General features: G+C 37.6%; 1 pseudogene; it reads right to left on the bottom strand.

Moving 5' to 3' along the window:
• Window positions 1–560: 560 nt before the first annotated feature.
• Window positions 561–12,136, bottom strand: LOC110144539 (kinesin-like protein KIF11; annotated as a pseudogene).
• Window positions 12,137–22,638: the final 10,502 nt, after the last annotated feature.

Raw genomic sequence — 22,638 nt, 5'->3', positions numbered from 1 at the left:
TAAGACCAATGAATTGCTATTAATGGTGTCCCTGCAGTGATTTTACTATATAGTTTAATAAAATGTACAAAGGATCTCTCTGTATTACTTCTTTCAACTGCATGTGATCTATAGTTGTCTCAATAGAAACAAACAACAAAAAACCACTACCAATAAAAGGAAAAGACAAGCCAGACTGGGAGGAAATATTTACAAATTATTTCATAAAGGATCATATCTAGAAAATATGAACAATCCTTTACAACTTCATAAAAAGACAACCCAATTAAAAACTGGAAAAGGAGTTAAATAGACATTTCACAAATGAAGATATACATATGGATAATAAGCATGTGAAAAGATGCTGAATATCACTATTCATTAAGGAAATGCTAATTAAAACTGCACTGAAGTACCATTATATGCTTAAATTTTACTGACTGGATAGAGCTTGTAAGGTCATCTATTAGCATTAGAAAAAGCATTTTAACACACAGGGTATTTAGTTCAAACCATTAAATGAAAAGCCTTATCAAAGGTAATTTAATAAATTTTTAAAAACAATGATCTATTTCAGTTCCTCATTTTCACATTTGTCAAACAAATTTATATTACTCCACAAAAATTCACAATTACCTTAATCAGAGCTTTCTTGGTGAGTTTCTGGTTAACCTCAGGCTTATTGAGTATGTTCTTTGCTCTATGAGCATATTCCAATGTACTCAGAGTTTCCTGTGATGAAAAGAAAAGGCCAATTACTGAAGATATGAGAATAATGTAGTTCTGTTACCCAAAATGTACTATACAATAACATAATAATTTTTGGTTATATCTAATATAAACATTTACCCACTAATACTACTATACCCAACCTTTAAAAACGAGGAATGTTCTTAAAGCAACTATACTCCAATTAAGTAAATAAATAAGACAGAGGACTGTTTAAAACATCCTTATTTTTTACTCTTCAAGTTTCAGTCTTTAATTTAATCTAATAATTTTTTGCTTTAGTCTTAAGCTCTATTAAAAAAAAAAACTCAATGAATTTCATCAACTGATGAATAAACAAAATGTCCTATATCCCTATCATTCACCCACCAAAAGGAATGAGTTCTGATACCTGCTGCAACGTGGATGAACATTGAAAACATTATGCCAAGTGAAAGAAGCCAGTCACAAAAGAACACTTACTGTGTGATTCCATTTATATAAAATATTCAGAATAGGCAAAGGTATAGATTAAAGAAAGTAGATTAATAGTGACCTAGGGCTGGAAATGGAAACTGATGGGGAGTGACTGCTAATAGGTTACAGGGTTTCTTTCTAGGATAAAAATGTTTAGATTTTGGTGACAGTTGCATAGCTCGATGAATATAGTAAAATCACCTAATTATATACTTTCAATGGATGAATTTTATAGTATACAAATCATTTCTCAACAAAGATAGTTTTTAAAATGAAAGAGGAGTTAAGAGACTTTATAAAAGCTTTTCTAATTCCGCTTAAAGAAGATAATCCAGTAAAATTAAAGTAGACTTTACCATCTTTGTTGTTTCTCTTGGTTTTCCTACCTGTACCCCCACATCCAGCCCCATCTTTAGGGATCTCTAAGCAGCCTCTAAAGCACTAATATTCGCTTAACCCACTTCGAAGGCCTCAATTAAACCATCCACTGCTAATGATCACAGCAACTACCTTTGAAGACTGGAAAAATACAACTAAGTAACTAGTTTCTTTTTTTAAGTAACTAGTTTTTTAAGATTGAAAACTACCAGGAAGGAGAAAGACAATTTTTCAGCGGTGTTCTCCTCTGTGTGTCCACCACATACAATGTCCAGATTATTTTTACTGTAGTATAGAATGAATGAAGCCAATTAGTTAACTCTAAAAATATTATACATGATAGTTAGGGAATTCTCTGGCAGTCTAGTGTTTAGGACTCCAAATTTTCACTGCTGAGGGCCCAGGTTCAATCCCTTGTTGAAAACTAAGATCCCACAAGCCACACAGCACAGCCAAAAAATAAGTGACAGGTAAGACCTTACCTCCAGATTGAGAGATGCAGGAGAAACTGTTGCAATGATAGATGTTCTTGTACGTCCCCCAAGAGAGTCCTGGAGGATTCTAGTCAGTTTAGATTCTCGATAAGGAACATGAGGTGTTCTTTCTACAAGAGCAGTAATAACCCTTCCCAGAGTCAACAGGGACTGATTGATATTTCCAGCTTCCCGAGCTCTCTTGTCAACTGCTCCAGAACATCCAATGTTCTCACTGCCTGCAAGATCAACCTTGAATTTTAAAAATAAAAATAAGTCCTCAGTCTATGGATTTGGAATAGAAGACTTTCATTCTCATATTGTACATAAAGATATTAAATAGCCAGTAAAATAATTTTCTACAAATAACAACCCACTACAAAACCAATAACCCAGTGACTACAAAAGTACTGTCTCTAAATACACAATTTTCAAACTGCTCTATGAGGTGATAAAGAAGAAACAGTGGAATAGAACTACCATTTGACCTAGCAATCCCACTTCTGGGTATGTATGCAAAGAAAATGAAATCACACACACAAAAAAAGAAAATGAAATCACTCTCTCAAAGAAATATCTGCACCCCACGTTGACTGCCCTGTTAATAATAAACAAGGTATGGAAACAGCCTAAGTACCCACTGATGAATGAATAAAGATGTGACATGATGTGCATGCACACACACACACTCGAATATTATTCAGCCATGAGAAAGGATATCCTGCTACACTGTACATTTTAAATACATAATTTATTTGTCAATTATACGTCAATAAAACTACACACACAAAAAAGTGAAAGAATGAACAGTGGCGTATACAGTTGATGCTTACCAAGTTCAACTTTCCAATTTTAACAAGCTCCTCTCCATCAACTGTAGTTTCTTTCATATGTATTGTAACAGAGAAAACTGAGTGGGATCAACTAGAAAACAAGACCAAGTTGCCCAATCATTATAATGCAAAACATTATTTGTTTTCTTTCTGTAACATAATGAAAACAGCAAAGAAAGATCTAAATCCACCAGGGTAGAGAAAGATAGTATCAGACAGGATATCAGTAAGATTTTGGAAGACAGTGGATAGATAGAATGATGCTAGGTTTTGGCTTTCTTGCTCCTGCTGCCTGCACAGAAGAACCCAGTAATAAGCTAGCTGAAAACAGCTTAGATGACTTAGGATCCTCAGGCACCTCCGAAAGCTGGATGTAGAATGGTGTTTGAACATCTGCCTGGTGTGTCAGAAGAGATGGCTTGCAACTGATCTATTTATAAGAACCACTTGAAATACATCATTACCTTAAACTCAAACAGCATCAGGCAAGCCACCAGATCACTCTCCCTCAGTGTCAACTGTCCTAAAAGTACATTGCTCTGCCTTGAGAAGGTCACCAGAGACAGGTAGGTCCTTCCTCTGAACAGCACAAATAGTAAGCAGTGTTCACTGAAACACCACAAGTAATAACTGCTAGACTGCAAGGTTTTCCAAAGTCCTTCTTATGCTTTATACTGACACTCAACTTTTATCTTAGTGATACAAAAAAAACAATACAGACAACCAAAGACAGCATTCCTTTCTGTATCAATATCTGATGAAGAACATTCTGTTTGTTAATGTCATTGATGGTTGGAATATGGTAATTTCTAATTTTCTCATTTGTACTTTTCATGTGACTTGGAAAATTTTATAAGTATCATTTTTACAAAATTATTTAAGTTATTTTAAATAACAGAAAAGGGGAGGGACACAGGGAAAAATATAAACTATAGATTTGAATTATAAAATGTATCTCATGTTTTCCTACCATTGTTTGCCCATTCCTAATTTAAGATAACAGAATTAATGCTATTAAGCGTAAAAGTAAACTCTGATTTTGGAAAACTAAATCACATTTCTTTTATCACATACATTGATAAGAAGATATCTTCAGTCCAGTCTTCAGTGAAAATTAGGAAATTTTAAATTATTTAAATTTACAGAACAATGGGAATTTTATATTTCAGAGAAGAGTATTTAGAGAAAGAAAATTTCTTAAATTCATTCCTCTGAAGCCTAAATCAAAAGTTATAAAGCAAACATTTAATTCAAATGGAAACTTCATTCTATGATTTGTTTATAACTCCATTTTTAATGGAAAGCTATTATAGGAAATTTAATTTAAATTATAAAATCACCCATAATTCCATGATACTGATTACTTTCATGTTATGCTATTTTTCTTCTTTCTTTAAATACACACATATTTATATAGAGTACAATTATAACTGCTATAGCATATTGCAGAAATGTCCGACTATAAGAGAGCAAGACCTTAAAGTCATTTTGCAGTTCAGGGAAAATGATATTCAGGTAAGTTTAACTACGTGAAGTAACATATTTAGTTAACTGCAGAACTGGAACTAAGCACAAATATCTAACTCCTAATCTACAGCTCTTTCAATTACATTCTGATATTTCCTTCAAAGACGAGCAAAAAAGAAGTCACCTCTGATTTAGTAAAGTGCATTTATAGAATCTGGGATTCATCTTATAAGGGATACTATCAAATATGCGTCTTTCTCCCCTCGAAAGCCTGTATTAGAAATCATGTATCTTCCTACATTAAAATGAAGCCATTTGCAAAGAAAAGTCATGTTGTATAACCTAAATATATAAAATTTGTCATTTATACCTCAATTAAGCTGGGGGGAAAAAAAACAGGCCATTTGGTTTTCTTCTAATCTTTACTCAAATAAGGGATTTTCAAACTGTATTCTAAGTATCCTTAGGGGCTCCAGAAAAGTACTCAGGGCAAATCTCCTGAAGGCTGAGGAGGTAAGCCCCTGAGTATCCCACTGCCAAATCAACTACCCCAGCCACATTTTAATCAGGGCTCCCATGTATAATTTCATTTGGGAAAAGAAACCTTCTACTTAAAAAACTTAATAATTCTGCTCAAGTTCAACTTGTCTTTGTCCTCCTTTCAACATTCTCCCAATATTGGTGCTCTCCTTATAAACCTCAAGCCAATTACTAAGGCAAGCAATCCAGCACACAATCTAGATGTGTGACTCACATACCTTGACACGCCCAATTTGATTTCCCAAGTTTGGATATTCTTCTTGAAAACAAAATGGAGAGGTGGGGGAAACAAGGGCTTTCTTACCTAGAGTAGGCGTTCATCAAAGTTGCTGCGGTTGTCCTTTTTGCTGCCCCCTTCTCCAAAATTTGATAGACTTCATCCTTGTTGTGTACTGTAATTTCTTCTAAACCTTTGATTATCACTCCCCTCTGACCAAATATCAGAAGAGCATCCATTAAATTGGTTTAAAAAATATATATATATATTTCTCAAAATATCACACATTAACATTTGGAGACATTTCACTGTCAAAGACTCAAGTTACCTTGTTACGGGGATCATCAAACATCTGCAGTCTCTCAGAAACATCAGAAGACAGATTAAGGAGATCAAAGAGCTCTTCATTATAGATTTCCAATAGTGACACTTTCACTGAAAATTCAGTACCATTATCAGTAAGTTTCTCAAAAATCTGATGAAGAGTACGTGGAATTATACCAGCCAAAGGATCCTGAAATTATAATATTAATAAAGACTTAAAGGATACCATTTACTGCAGTAGTTAAAACACATATATAACAAGGCCTCTTTTATAGTATATTTAAACATAAATATGTCAAAACAGGTTTTAAAAAAAATTAAAAAGCTAACCTAATGTTAGAGAAGCCAAATCATTTACAAGCAATTTACAACAATCTGTTCAATAGCAATTATTCTTCCTTACACCTTCCACAAATCTGTCATTCCAGTCAGCTACTTCATGCCTGAGCATTATACAGAAACCAACTGAATCAAGTTCCTTATAAAGCCAAGTTCAATAATCCTCTCCAACTTTTCTCATGAGAACATAGTACCATTCTTTTAATCAGAAAAGTGGCTCATCTAACAGTATATTCCCTAATTCCAACATAAAACAAAGTTGTTTCTCAAATGTCTAAATATCCTTAATAAAACTGTTATGACTCTATAAATTTTGAAACTGTGCTTTAAGCCTATTTCATATTTTCTATGATTACAATTCCATAACACTATTACCCATGCATAAAGTAAGTTAATGCCCCAACCACTAGAAGAAAGGATCTACCTAAATGTTGGTAATTTGGAAAATATTAGTCATTAAACTCATTTAGGTTTAAGACACATTTCTTTGTGAAATGTACTATGTGCTTCCTATAATCTTCAACAATACAGTGATCTTAATTTCACACTCAAAGTCATCATTAATAAAGTACCATACTGCTCCCATGGTTGTGCTAACTTTACAAGACTCACTCCCTCACTGCAAAGCCTTCCTCTTCAAGTCCTATTCACATTCCACTTTCCCACAATAGTCTCCTCCAATTTTCTGTCCCAAAGGGACCCTTCTCTCTTCACATAACTGCACGATATGTATTGCTTCTCTCTCTCCCAGTAAGACTTTGTTTCTTAAACAGAACTCATTACATATACTTTAATATCATTACACTAGTAGTTTACCCTAAATTCATGTTTGACATGGTACTCTGATCTATTTCAGACAGAGGCATCCAACCAAGTTTTATTCAGCTGCACTTGAGCCACTTTAGAGACAGAAGTCTGATATAAACAATAAATACCTCCTCCCAAGTATACTCTTCATTAGGGGACCTTTCACCTTCCATTGTAAAGGTTTTTCCAGTGCCAGTTTGGCCATATCTGTCAAAATTAACAGAACTGTTAAACAAAAAAACTGATTACATGCATCTAAAACTTTTCATCAATTTGAAAAGTGCTTCACTCACACAAAAACAGTGCAATTATAGCCCATAATAACTTCATCCAGAATTGGACAAACACCACTTCACTAAACGTCAATTTGTTTAGTATTTGCTCCAAAAACCTAGCCAAAAAAAAAAAAGGCATTTCTTAAAAAAAAAAACACACTTCAAAATTACCTTAATAATTGTTTTTAATATATTAACTTATCCAGCCCACTAAAAACCATTTGACAACTCAAAGGATCAGCTGAAATTTCTAACTACACCAGAACCTACAGAAAATATACATACTAGGATAATTTTACATTAGTGGATAAGAAGTAGCAGCACTTTAGGAAGTAAGTACCTTATCAAAAGTGTATGTTTTCCTTGAGCTTTTGTCCGCCAGTCCTCCAGTTCGAACACTAACTTCCTTCCACACATGATCACATTCTACTACCGAATGGGCATTAGCTTTCTGCTCTGCCAAATTAAATGGTCTGTAAAATGAAACACACAAGGTTATTCAAGAACTCTTTTGTTTTTAACTTTTTATTTTGTATTGGGGTATATATAACCAATTAAAACTGTTGTTATAGTTTCAGGTGAACAGCTAAGGGACTCAGCCATACATATAAATGTATCCATTCTCCCCCAAACTCCTCTCCTATCCAGGCTGCCACTTAACATTAAGCAGAGTTCCATGTTCTTGTGGTTATCCATTTTAAATATAGCAGTGTGTCCCTGTCAATCCCCAACTCCCTAACTATCCCTTCTCCCCAGCAACCATAAGTTCGTTCTCTAAGTCTGTGAGTCTGTTTCGTAAGTAAGTTCACTTAAGAATTAAGAACTCTTAGTTATCAGGTTACTGATGACATTTTTGTTAATATCTCAGAGAAGAACAATGGGAAGTTTTAACTACACTGTTGGTGACAGAGATTAAATGGGGCCTAAATGACACTGCTAAAGCAGACAGCAGAATTTTAAGGCTTTCAATTGCCAGAAATAAAATTAGTTTAAAAAGTTTTGAAAGACATGTACAATTCTGACAGTTTCTTGGAGTAGACACTAAGAGAATTAATTTGTAAAAAGGTGAAACTTATTTTTCAGAATTCTATTTCCACTGTTCCTAGAATCCAGCCAAGTTAGGTTATGATGTAGTAGAAAGAACATGCCAAATTTGCATCCAAAATATTAACCTGCCAAAGGGTAACTGGCACAAAATAAAAAATACATTAATTTAGACTAACACATAGAGCGCTTACTACGTGCCAGGTACTCACTGTTCCAAATGTTTCACATGTGTTAATTCAGTTTGTCCTCAAGACACTGAGGTCTAGTGGGGAACATAAAACAAGTGATTATAAGAGAGATGATGTTTAGTAAGGGAAAGTAAAAGGTGCGGTAGGAACATACAGCAGAAACTTAATGGGGGCTTGATTAGGGCAGAGCAGGATAGAGGTTGCATGATGGGAAAGACTCCATGTGAAGTAAAATAAGATAAAAGTCTCCTTAGGCATTTCAGTAGAATGAGGACTCCTTAGCCAGTCTGCCCGGGCAATGGAGACAGTCTGCCTGTCTCCTCATTTGAAAATTAAAAGGTTGGTAATAGTACCAACCCCAAAATGTGGGGAAACAAGTCCTATGTAATTTACTGTTTCCCCAGTGTCTACTACTCTGCTTAGCAGACACTCAAATATTAATATCTGTTATACTACACTGCTTAATAAATGTCATCCTTAGGGGAACGAAAGGAAAGCTAAAAAGAACCACAGTCCACAGAGTAGCATCCATAAGATACTGACATACTTGACAGAAATCTGAGCCTAAGGGAGAGGTATTCTTGCCCTGAGTTCACTTTTCCAATTCATTATCACATACTGTGACAGGAAATGCCAAATAGGAAGTTAATCTTTCCCCTCATCACTAGACTAACCAAACTGCTATTTATGTTAAGAAAGATACCTCAATGTCCTCTGGCATGCCCCACCCCGATGTTTGACTTGTCAGACCACATTTGTGATCCTGAGAAATTTAACTCAGTAACTTCCAAGTAATATCTTGTCATGCTGTCATTTGTTAAATGTACTGAAACCTAACAATGCACAAGTCACAGTAAACAGAATTGCTCTCCTGTGGTTAAAGCTTTTCCAATTGGTCTAATCTCTTGTCTGGATGTGTGATTAAGTTACCAAATGAATACCATTCAAGTTGTTTGGGCAAAGTAGTAGAAACTCCCACAAATCACACACTCCTAAAAGTTATCAAAGCTCCCACAAAGGAGCTTTAGGGACTGTTTATATTGCAATAAAGAGTACTGCCAACCAACTATCTTCTTATCCAGACTTCTTTAATTAGAAATTGCAAGGTTGCTGCTGATGACACTAGCAAAACCATCAATTGTAGTTGGCCTTCCCTGGTGATCCAGACAGTAAAGAATCTGCCTGCAATGCAGAAGACCCAGGTTCAATTTCTGGGTGGGAAAGATACCCTGAAGAAGGGAATGGCTACTCGCTTGAGTATTCTTGTCTGGAGATTTCCATGAACAGAGGAGCCTGGCGGGCTACAGTCTATGCAGAGCAAAAAGTCATACACAACTAAGCGACTAACACTAATGCCTTCACTACAGTCACATTAAAATTCAAACAACCAAAATGGTAAAGAAAGATTGAGGATTAAAAAAAAAGTCCTGTCCACTAAATTCATTCATTCACTCCATAAATATTCATATAGCTACTGAACAAGTAAACAACATCATAAAGATTGTATTCATTGTAATCAAAAAATGAAGTCATCTCTTAAAATTTTGCTGATTTCTTAGGTTATCGTAAAGATTGCATTCATTGTAATCAAAAACTGAAGTCATCTCTCAAAATTTTGCTGATCTCTTGGTGGTTTAGTTGCTAAGCCGTGTCCAACTCTTGTGACCCCACGGACTACAGTCTGCCAGGCTCCTCTGTCCATGAGATTCTCCAAGCAAGAATACTGGACTGGGTTGCCATTTCCTTCTCCAGAGGCTCTTCTGGACCCAGGGATCAAACCCAGGTCTCCTGCATTGTAGGCAGATTCTTTACCAATGGAGCTACGAGGGAAGCCCTCAGGCTGATCTCTTAGGTCATCACAAACTGTTGCCATTAAAAGTTTAAAATGGAGGGGGGGGGAATCAGAGATTATGTGACAGAAACCACATGTAATCTGAAAAGCCTAAAATATTTACTATCTGGGCCCTTTGAGAAAAGATTTGATAACCCTCAAGGGCATAAGTTGTTTATTTAGTAAAGTTTAAGGACACATTGGGCTTCCCAGGTGGCGCAGTGGTGAAGAATCCACCTGCCAAGGCAGGAGACAGCAGAGACACAGGTTCAATCTCTGGATCAGGAAGATCCCCTGAAGAAGGAAATGGCAACCCACTCCAGTATTCTAGCCTGGGAAATGCCATGAACAGAGGAGCCTGGTGGGCTACAGACAATGGGCTCGCAAAGATTCGGACACAATTAAGCACACACACACACCCACCACCACACCAAGAACAGAAATCTTTGCAGTAGGAGGGCTATTTGAAAAAGAAAAGGCTAACCTGAAAAGAAAAACATCTCTTTATACTGAAATTATTGTAAACATTGGACACTACCTAAGCACTTTTCATTAGTGATAAAGTAAAAGAAATCTCTTTAAATCTCTTTAAATGTATGGAGATAATAAACATGAAATTCAGGATAATGTTCAACTCTTGAGGTAGAGGAAAGGGATGCGGAGGGATACAGTGGGATTCTAGCTGTAATGATTCTTCTGTTTCTAAACACAGATGCTTGGTATATTGTTCTTTGTAATTTTTCATAAGTCTGACCTATTTTTTAACTGACAATAAAAATGAAATTAAAGAAAGCCACATAGAAAAGGTAATACTGCCTGACTTAATTAAATGATCAAAATAATATAAAAATTTGTCTTTGAATATGGGCTGGTTTTTTTAATCTTCAAGACAAGTAACTATTAACAGAGGCCCCACAGTGCAATTGGTAATTGGCTAGACTTCAGGTTACCACCAAGTGCTTTCTCAGGCACCTACTTTAGAGTTAGCTATTACCTTTGATATATACAACTCAAGCCACCAAAGCTATGTAGGCAATAACCTAAGAAAGTTTGTTAATACACTTTTAAAATAACCTTTTAATTTTAGAATACGTTTGGATTTACAGAAAAGTTTCTGAGAGTTGGTAGAGTTTTTAATATCACAGCAACAAAAATAGACACACAAAATACACATACACCAGCAACTGTGTAGGGCATCTAAAAAGCCAAATCAATCCAATATTTGGTTAAGCAATAGATTGTACAAGTATGTTCTTCCTCTCCTAGCACATTTTAAAGCTGGGAAATGATGCGGAAACTAATCAGGAGAGCAGTGAACACCTTCACCCACCCACTGGAAAATATAACACAACTTTAGTTGTCTCCTTTATTTTTAAAAAATAAACTCATTCTACAACTTAAATTTTAAAAACAATGATGTTTATTTGTTTACTAAGGATTAAGAAAATATTGCTTCTAGAACAAAGTGAAGAGGTAAATGATTACTTTTTTAGAGATGATGGAGAGGATGGTAATAACAACTTAAGTGCTAAAACATCTATTTAGTAGGTGTGCAGTCGTTTCCAAACTGATCAACTACAAGGAGTGGCATACATAGTGACACCTAAATCTTTGTCGACAGTATTTCTTTAAAAAGCACGTTTCACTAAAGAACAGCGACGAATTTCTCCTCAATAGCAGTTTAAACAATAAACTCAGACACAAATATCCTTTCTTCTGAAAAGAACAAAACAAAATACTAATTTACTACTCACAGTAACCTGGTGTCATTTTCTCAAACAGAACGCAGGAAACTAAGAAACAGGGAGGTCTGGTTCCTTCAGAAAATTGCAAACAAAATCCCTCTCCGAGGACCGCGCAAGAAGGAGCCCGGCAACAAAGCCCAGGGCTCGGAACCCTGCAAGCTCGCCCTACCTGCATCTCACCACCACCTGGATGTTCTTCCCCTTTTCATCTTTCTTCTTCGTAGATGAATTCGGCTGAGACGCCATGACTGTCCCCTAAGAAGGCCGGGTCACGGACTCGGGCGCCGTGGGGCGTGGAGCGGCTCGGCGGCTGGCGCGGACCTGGGTGCCCTCCACCCCTGCCGGGTGCCGGCGTGCCCGCGGAAACCGCTATCCACCAGGAACCGTGACTGGCCGCGGCGTCTGCCCCGCACTAGCCCGAGCCTTGGAATGACAAACCTAGTCTCCGCCCGAAACCCAGGAAACTGAGCAACGACTCGGCGCCTCAATTTGAAAAAGGAGCCGACGGGCCGGGCCAATGGGAGCGCTGGCACGCAAAGCACCATGGGACGCGGTGTCGTCACCACACCTCGCCCCCAGGGCGTGGTCCGCGGGAAAGTAAATAGCTGGTTCGGCGCTGCACCCCGAGCGTGTAGTCTAGTGTGAGACTCCCTGTGAGTGGTGTCACACTTCGACGTGGTCTTGCTCAAATTACAGAACGTCTTTAGGCCAGAATTTCCTCATCTGCAGAATGGGACTGATAGCAACTGTCTCACTGGTGAGGGTAAATAGTTTAGACTAGAACGACCATGTAAGCGCTCGGGAAACCTAGCCGTTCTTGTAAATGATTTTAGAGGATTGTAAGATAGTGCTGTGGAAGCACAGAAAAGAGGTCCAAAGCAAGCCCCTTTCTCAGAGGAAGAGTCCAGAATCGTCTTGAAGAATAATTAGGAAATGTTAAGGCTAAAAAAGACACTGAATATTACTTTAGGACTATGAATTTATCCTTTGATGAGAACTCGTCCTCGCCAAATGATTCCAAGCAAGAAAGCAAGGTCAGATTTGCGTTTTCCGACCACGGTCCTGCAGCAGCTATTGCAGGCTCAATCTACGTGGCGCAGCATCCCGCAGGCATCTCGAGGAGGTTGCGCAAACTCCCAGGGCCGTCGGCCTACAACTCCCGGCAGGCAACGCTACCGGGCTCCTCTCGCCCTCGGTGACCGCCGGTTCCGTAGGAGTACTCTGGGCGTTTTGTCAGTGTTTACGGTTACTCGACCAGATTAGATGTGGGTTGCAGATCGAGGAAATAAAAAATCATGGACCTGTGCTATACTCGGCTCTGGGAACTTCGCTTTGGGTCCATCCTTAGCCCACAGGAACCTAGATATATTTGTAGTTTCCTAAGTAATGATGTGATGATGGCCAGATGGGGTGGAAATTTCACAGGCCTCCTTAAGTGTTCCTCTGCTTATTAACCTACCTTCTTCCCCCAAGGAATCGACACATCTACAGCTTAGATGAATGGTCATCTCATCCTGCATAGCCAGTTGTCTACTGATATCTCCTCTTAGATGGCTCACCAGCATCTAAATGAACCTATCCAAAATGGAACTCTTCACCCTACCTCCTCCACCCTGATCTTTCTCAGTTTAGACAGGTGGTTCTAATCAGACCTTTGATTCCTTTGTTCTCCTTGTCCAGTGCAGACCTGTTGGTTTTATCACTTGTGCCTACCACTCTAGTCCAAGTCTCTTTTATCTCTAACCTGAATGACTGTCCTTAATAACCTCCTTAACAGGTTTCCCTACTTCTGTTCTTTTCCATTCCCATCTCTTTGCTTAGCAAAGGGAAGGCACTTTTTAAGAACAGAACAGGCCATGCTCTTCGTGTACTTTTTAACCTTACATTAGCTTTTCATTGTTCTTGAGATAAAATCCAAAGTTCTTACCATGTCCTGTACAGACCTTGTCAAGAAGGGGGAAATTTTTAGGATAGGTGAACTATGTTGATTTCTTATTGCTGGACTAATGATGAAATTGACAAAATACAGGTTAACAGGAGAAAAAAACAACATAAATTTTAATTGGAACAGAGGGAGGTCTCATAGAAATGGGACCTAGGAAGTGGCAAAGCAGGCAGCTTATCATTTTAAACAAAGAAGCTATAAATTTGTGAAAAATTGACAAGACAAACTTAGTTTTGGGTGATCAATTAGTGAAGAATCTAAACAGTTTAGGTTTGGGGTAGCAAATTAAAAGTAACAAGATTTGTTTAACTAGACTTCGTGCCTGAATTCCCTGTCTCTGGCCAGAGGATGTCCTTTTACCTCCAGATGCGGGGGGTGCACCTTTCCTGTGAGAGATTATTTCCTTCTCCTAGGGATACAGAGAGTCAAAGAATCCCTCTAGCATTGGCCATTTATTAAGTAACGTTAATTCCAAAGTATCAAAATAACATTAAGGGACTGTCTCCTGAGAAATATGTATGCAGATCAAGAAGCAACAGTTAGAACCGGACATGGAACAGACTGGTTCCAAACTGGGAAAGGAGTACATCAAGGCTGTATATTGTCACCCTGCTTATTTAACTTATATGCAGAGTACATCATGCGAAATGCCAGGTTGGATGAAGCACGAGCTGGAATCAAGATTGCCAGGAGAAATATCAATAACCTCAGATACGCAAATGACACCACCCTTATGGCAAAAAGCAAAGAAGAACTAAAGAGCCTCTTAATGAAAGTGAAAAAGGAGAATGAAAAAGTTGGCTTAAAACTCAACATTCAGAAAACTAAAATCATGGCATCAGTCCCATTACTTCATGGCAAATAGTTGGGGAAACAATGGAAACAGTGACAGACTTTATTTTTTTGGGGGGGCCTCCAAAATCGCTGCAGATGGTGACTGCAGCCATGAAATCAAAAGACACTTGCTCCTTGGAAGAAAAGCTATGACCAACCTAGACAGCATATTAAAAAGCAGAGACATTACTTTGCCAAACAAGGTCCGTTTAGTCAAAGCTATGATTTTTCTAGTAGTCATATATGGATGTGAGAGTTGGACTATAAAGAAAGCTGAGCACCAAAGAATTGATGCTTTTGAACTGTGGTGTTGGAGAAGACTCTTGAGAGTCCCTTGGACTGCAAGGAGACCAAACCAGTCAATCGTAAAGGAAATCAGTTCCTGAATATTCACTGGAAGGACTGATACTGAAGCTAAACTCCAATACTTTGGCCACCTGATGCAAAGAAATGACTCATTGGAAAAGACCCTGATGCTGGGAAAGACTGAAGGCAGGAGAAGAAGTGAACAACAGAGGATGAGATGATTGGATGGCATCAGTCAATGGATATGAATTTGAGTAAGCTCTGGGAGATGGTGAAGAGCAGGGAAGCCTGGTGTGCTGCAGTCCATGGGGTTACAAAGAGCCGGACACTGAGCGACTGGACTGAACTGAACTTGGTTGTACAGTGGTTAAGAATCTACCTGCCAATGCAGAGGACACAAGTTCAATCCCTGGTCCAGGAAGATTCCGCATGCCTCAGAACAAATAAGTCTGTAGACCACAGCTACTGAAGCCCATGTGCCTAGAGCCTATGCTCCACAACAAGAGAAACCATCTCAATGAGAAGCCCACACAGTAGAGAGTAGCCCTCGCTCCAGGAAACTAGAGAAAGCCTGCACCCTGCACACACCCGTGTGTGCGCATGTGCCTGCTAAGTTGCTCCAGTCATGTCTGACTCTTTGCAATCCTAAGGACTATAGCCTGCCAGCTTCCTCTGTCCAAGGGATTCTCCAGGCAAGAATACTGGAGTGGGTTGCCCTGCCCTCCTCCAGGGGATCTTCCCAACCCAGAGATGGAACCCAAGTCTCATGCCGCCTGTATTGACAGGCAGGTTCATTACCACTAGCACCACCTGGGAAGCCCAACAAAGACTCAGTGCAACCCCCAAAATTAATTAATTGATTGATTAAAAATATGGCAACGAGGTACATTTTGGGGCAGCCTACCATGGGCCCCAACACTCTCATTATCTGACCTTGGCCTGCACAAACAGCTCCAGCCATTACCATGTTCCAGAGTTTCTAAGTTCTTTCCTGCAACCATACCTTTGTATTTGTATATCTATACAGCCAGACCTGTACCATCTCCCTACAGCCATCTAGTTTGGCTCCTTGGATGCCTTACCCATTCTTATCTTTCAAATCTCAGCTCAACTTTCTCTTTAAAAAGGCCTTTCTTGACTATCCTATATAAATAAATAAACATTTCTTCTATAATTTTCTATTTCAAGACCCTCTTTATTTCCTTCATAACTCTTACTACAATCTATAATTACAGTATATTGTCTATCTACTTGTCTAGAATGTAAGTTCTGTGATTGTTTTGTTCAGTATTGTTTTCCCAGTATCTTGAATGGAACCTTACACAAAGTAGTCACTAAATAAATGAGTGTGTGCATGTGTGCTAAACTGCTTCAGTCATGTCTGACTCCATGTGACCCTATGGACTGTAGCCCACCAGGCTCCTCTGTCCAGTGGGTACCTGAAGGAAATTGCCTAACTTCTCCCAACTTTGGTTTCCTTATCTGCAAAATGGAGATAATAATGATTACTATTATTGTAAGAATTAAAATAATAACATATATAAAGTACCTGGCACATGATAAGCCAAAAACAAAAAAAATTTCTTCTCCTTTTCTTTCTCATTGGTAAACATCTAAACAATACTTAGGGAATTCCTTGGTGGTCCAATGGTTGGGACTGTGCATTTTTACTGCTGGGGCCTGGTTAGATACCTGGTCCCGGAACTAAGTTTCCACAAGCTGGCCTGCATGGCCAAAAACAAAAACAATGTTTACACTAGCAATCGTTTGAGTTGACGCAAGAAATTCAAGAGTCTCCATTTGGTAATAGTTATAGTTGACATTTATCTAGGGTTCTCATGCGTCAGAACATGAAATACTTTGTGTGCACCATCTTATTTAATCTTCAGGACAACTTTTTGAAGCAGAAACTAGTATTTCTCACTATATGAAAAAGAAGCCAAGTTAGCATATTTTTTATAGTCTACATCTAATAAGTAACAGAGAAGGACTTGAGAATTCTTTCTGAGCCCGAATCCCAGATTGTTAACTGCTATCTTCCTCACTAATTTACCTCGGTTTTTCATGTGGTCAGTGTGGTTAGTGTTCCTGCACCCCATTTTCACCATACACTTATTGAGTTGCTTGTTATGAGCCAGGCATTGTAGAAATAGGTTGAATTGTAGTTCCTGCCCTCAAGATTAAACCTAATGGAGATGGCTGGGGTCTTATGGACATTTGTGAGAGTTTTGTTACACTAGGCAGGTTATTTTACACTGTCTCTGTAGAGCTCAACCTACTCAAACTAATCAACACCTCTCTCTTGAAAATTTGCTCATGTTTAGAAATTATTTTTAATACTCTAAGAATAGTTAACGTAAATTCTACCAGTGCAATATCATTGGCCTTGTGCGTGTCCTGGCATTTTCTCTTTCAAGAGCCTGTATATTTCCTGTAAAAATTATTTTTAATTGAATTTTATTTCTCTGAAAGTAAAACATGGACATTATTTTAAAAGTTAAATACGTTCTAAAAGGCTTATAACAACAACAAAAAAAAGCTGTTTTTCTGCCTTATCTCACCCTAGTCGCTCCAGACCTCCATGTCAGAAATAACTACTTTCAACTTAACTACTTTTCTAGCATTTACACATATTTCATTTCTGTAAAAAATTTGTATATACTATGACCTTTTATTTAATCAATTTTCAACTTTATTTATTGACTTCCTTTTAACAAAAGATAGAATCTTACCATCCCGTCTGCTTTCCCTTTGCCATACACTCAATATTACAATTTTTTTTTAAATCAAAGACCTGTATTTAGGTTATATGCCTATTCATAGCTGAACATGCCAATCTAGTGAGATTATGTTTCCTTTGCTTTTTGCCTATCCTAAAGTTAATCGTTGCCCAATTTTGTTTGATTAGCTTTCCTTGCCTTCTTAATTCTTCCTATATCCTCTCAGTAAAACTTCCACCAGTCAGTCACATTAGAAATCTACCAGTTTCAAATTGAGCTGCCTACTCTCTATGCCTGTACTGGCTGCCATCCTAGGGTTTCCCTTGGTTATTTTTGTTGTTGCTGTTGTTTTGGCCATGCTGAGCGGCATATTGGAGATCATGTTTCTGGATCTGATCTGTGTACACTTTCTTGGTTTACTCTTTTATTTACTCCTGTAACTTCCTGGGAAACAGTACAGAGGAGATAAATTTCTTGAGAACTTGCTGGTCCGAAAATGTTTTTATTCTACTCTGACTCATGATGTCTAGGTAAATTATACATAGAATTCCAGATTCTAAGTACTTTTATGCCAAGTTTTTTTGTTTTTTGAGGGGGTGTCTTAGCTTCCCACAGCTGCTGTAACAACTCACAGGAAACTTGTTGGTTTTAGAACAGAAACTTATTCTTTCACAGTTCTAGAGGCCAGAAGTCTGAACAGAGTTTCACTGGGTCAAAATCAAGCTGTCAGTAGGGTCAGACTCTTCTTGCTGGAGGCTCTCCGGAGAGAATCCATTTCTTGTGCCTTCCAGCCTTCTGGCGGCGGCTAGCTTCCTGTTGCTTGGGGTACATCACTCCAGTGTACTTCCATGCTTTCTCCTCTATGTGAAATCTCCTTCTGTCTCTCTCTTATAATGATACATGTGATTATGTTTAGGGACTACCTGGGTAATAGTCCAAGATCCCTTCATCTCAAGTTCCTGAATTTAATCACATCTGCAAAGTCCTTTTTCATTTCATAAGGTAACATTCAAAAGAACTGGGATGTGAATATCTTTGGGGGTACAGTTATTCAACCCGCCACAGGAAGGATATCATTAAAGTCCCTTATTTATTCTGATGTTGTTCTGTTAAATGTCTTAGTGCTGATGAGGAATCCGAATTTATATTCTAATGGGTTTTTTAAAGAGCTTTGGTTAGCCAATACAAAGATCCCAGATAAGATTAAATGTAGCTATAGTCTGTTTTCTATCAAAACTAGATTTCTCTTTCTGTGAGCGCCATATGGGACTCTCTAGCTGTCAGTGGTTTTATTGTATAACCCATTTATACTCATCACAAACATAACCATCTAATATTTGTGTAATTGTTTGGGTTGTATAACTTGAGTTAGATTCTTGTGAGAAGTCATAAAACATGGCTAGAGTAGGAGATAGTGATTATTCATTAATTACATTCTCACTAATCACTTCAGAAATAACAATATTGGGCTTTGAAAAGCTCTTTCACTGATTAAAATAATCAATATTTGTTCTATAATCAGTATTTTGTCCACAATCAGTAATTGTTCCACAAATACATTTAAAATCTCAGTGTGGAGCTATTACCTCACATATACTAGGATGGCTATATTTCTTTAGAAATGAATAATAACAAGTGTAAGAATGTGGAGAAATTGGAATCCTCATACACTGCTGGCAGAAATGCAAAATGATGTGGCCACTTTGCAAAACAGTCTTGAAGTTCCTCCAAAGTTTACATGTAGAGTTACTGCATAACCCAGGAATTCCACTTCTAGGTATACACTCAGTAGGTTTGAAAACAAATGTCCACATAAAACTGTACACAAATGTTCAATTGCAATGTTATTCAAAATAGTAAAAAAAAAAAAAAAAAGTGGAAACAACCCACATGTCCATCCATTGATGAATGGATTTTTTAAAAATGTGGTACATCTAAACAATGGAATATTTACTATTCTACAATAAAGAGAAATAAAGTACTGATAGATGTTTCAATACAGATAAACCTTGAAAAGATTATGCTAAGTGAAAGAAGCTGGACACAAAAGACCACATTTTGTATGATTCCATTTATACAAAATGTTCAGAATAAGAAAGTCCATAAAGACAGAAGGTATATTAGCGGTTACCAGGGTCTGAGGAAGGACATTAGTGGAGTGATGACTGCTGATTGGGTTTCTTTTGGGGGCAATTAAAATATTCTGGAGTTAGATAGTGGTGATGTTTGCACAACCTTGTTAATATACTTGAAACCACTAAGTTATACACCTTTAAATGGCAAATGGTATGGTATGTAAATTATATCTCAGTAAAAAAATTCTTCAGCATGATTTTTGGTATTTGCAAGAGAAGTACTTCTGCAGTGATTAATTTTTAAACACAAAATGTGCTTCTGGCAAAAATATGACTCTCTAGACACAGACTTACATCCTTCACAAAAAAAGAATTGTTGTGCATCACAGATGTAGATTGATTTTTGTTTTGTTTTTTGTCTTTTTGGCTGCACTACACAGCTTGTGGGATCCTAGTTCCCCAACCAGGATTGAACTCAGCCCCCTGGCAGTGAAAGTGTGGAGTCCTAACCACTGGACAACCAGGGGATTCCTTGTAGATTGATTTTTGATCCATGGTTTGTTGAATCCAAAGATGTGAAACCCGTTGATATGGAGGACCACCTATATCATACCATTTTGTATAAGGAATGTGAACATCTACAGATGTTTATATCCATGAGAGTCCTGGGACCAACGCCTGTGAGAACTGATGGATGACTGTATATACCCAAAAACATTGAAAATTTACATCTACCCAGAAACCTGCAAGTGGATGTTTATACCAGCTTTATTCAAAACTGTCAGAACTTAAAAGCTGACAAGATGTCCTTTTAGTAACTGCTATATCCAAAGAAGTTAATACTGTTCAGTGGTAAAAAGACATGAGCTACCAAGCCATGAGAAGACATGGAGGAAATTTAAATATGTGTTTCTAAAAGAAAGAAACCAATTAGAAAAAGCTTCATACTGAATAATTCCAAATATATGACATTCTGGAAAGGCAAAACTATGGAGCCAGTAAAAAGATCAGTGTTGGCCAGGGTTTGAGGGAGGTAGGGATGAATAGGCAGAGCACAGAGGGTTTTTAGGGCCGTGAAACTACTTTGTATTATTCTATAATGATGTATGCATGTTATTATATTTGTCCAAATCCATAGGATGTCCAACACCAAAAGTGAATTCTAATGTAAACTATGGACTTTGGGTAGTAGTGATGTTTCAACGTGGGTTTATCAATTATAATAAATGTACTTCTCTTGTGGGGGATGCTGATAATAGGGCAGACCATGTACATGTACGGGTGGGTGTATTTGAGATATCTCAGAACCTTTCTCTCAATTTTCTTGTGAACTTAAAACTGCCCTCAAAGAATAGCTTTCAAAACCTTTTAAAAGAGTATCTTTGGTCATTTCACAGAGCTTTAACTTTTATCGTTAAAATAAAGAAAAGGTATTAAATAGGCATCCTATTGTCCTAGTGCAAAAGTATATTTTATTGAAATATAAATCTGTGTTTTATTCTCACTGTATTTTCTTCCAAGCAGGGAGCTAGGCCTTTTTGAAGAATAATTTAAGGATGGCAAGTGTTTGCTACTATCTTGGACTTTCTATGTGAAACCTGTTGGAAGTTATTAGTAATCTGGAGAACTTAGAGAGTTTTATATAAACCACCAGCTCACAAACATCTGATTTTCCATAGTAATTAGTTTATACCCATGCTTATTACTATAATTTTATGTCCTTAAGTTTTACTCTAATAACTATGATAGCGGATATGATTTTACAACCATGATTTTAAGTGGTATAAGAAATATCACATTGTTTTATTTAAATGACATTAAATGTGAGTTCTGCTTCCACCTGGAAACTTCAACCTTGATTACTCTTGCAAGTTCCCCCACACAACTCACACTATGGGATGTGCAAAGGCCCAGGAGTTCACACAGAGAAAAACACGTGGGGAGAGCCCTCCACCTTTTGATTTATGAATTACTTCTGATATGTCTATTGTGCAACTTGCCTCTTAAGACTGGGAACTCTGCTGCTTTGGGGCCACCATTAGGACAAGGGCATTTTTGCTCCAGAACTTTGAAGACAGTGTTTTCTAGGTTCTGCTACTGCTGAGAAGTCTAAAAGTCATTCTGACTCCCGAACATTTGTTGGTGGCTTCTTTTTTCTCTCTCTCTCTCTGGAACCTTAATAATCAGCTCTCTCCCTTCAACGTGCTGAAATTCTGTAATAATCTGACTTGGTATGCGTCTATTTTCACCCACTGAACTGAGCGTTTGGTGGATCCTTTCAGTCTGTCAACTCATTTCCTTCAGTTCTGGAAAATAATTTTGACGTATTCATTGAACATTTCTACTATGTTTTTTTTTTCCTGTTCTTTCTTAAATTCCTATATGCGTGTAATAGATTCTCATTACCTAGTGATAACTCTTAGTATTTTTTAATGATGCTGTTCCTTCTTTCCTTCTTAATACTTGTTTATTTACTTTTGGCTGCGCTGTGCTGGGTCTTCGCTGCTGCAAGGGCTTTTCTCTAGCTGTGGTGAGCGGCTGCTCCTCTCTAGCTGTGGGGCTCGGGCTTCTCATTGCAGAGGCTTCTCTTGCTGCGGAGCACAGGCTCTAGAGCGCGTGGCCGCCAGTAGCTGTGGAGCGTGGCCTTCGTTGCCCCGGGGCATGTGGGATCTTTCTGGCCCAGGGATCAAACCTCTTTCTCCTCCATTGGCAGGCAGATTCTTTACCACTGAGCCACCAGGGAAGTCCCACTAATATTTTGACATATTTTTTCCAATATCTATACTTATATTTTTAATAATCAAAATTATAGTTAAATATGTAGTTTCACATCCTGAATTTTTATTTAACATAACTTATTCTTCCAAGCTCTAAAAATGTCTTCATAAATATTTTTATTTGTATGACCTTTTAAGGCTCTTGAGCAACATCTATGCTATTCTTTAGTGAATAATTTTGGGAGTAATTGACCTTAGCTATCATTTTCTCTTTTTATTCTTTTTTTTAAAATTTTTTCTTTTTTGTTTTTAGATACCATTTTCAATGGTTGCCAGAATCATGTTAGGTTTTTTTGGGGTTTTTTTTGGTAGCAGACTAGATCTTACCTGCAGCCCCTACAGTGGAAGTATGG

The sequence above is a fragment of the Odocoileus virginianus genome, chromosome 7, assembly GCF_023699985.2.
Source record: "Odocoileus virginianus isolate 20LAN1187 ecotype Illinois chromosome 7, Ovbor_1.2, whole genome shotgun sequence".
Lineage (NCBI taxonomy): Eukaryota > Metazoa > Chordata > Mammalia > Artiodactyla > Cervidae > Odocoileus > Odocoileus virginianus.
Note: the sequence above shows the minus strand (reverse complement) of the source record. Positions and strands in the feature narration are given on the sequence as shown.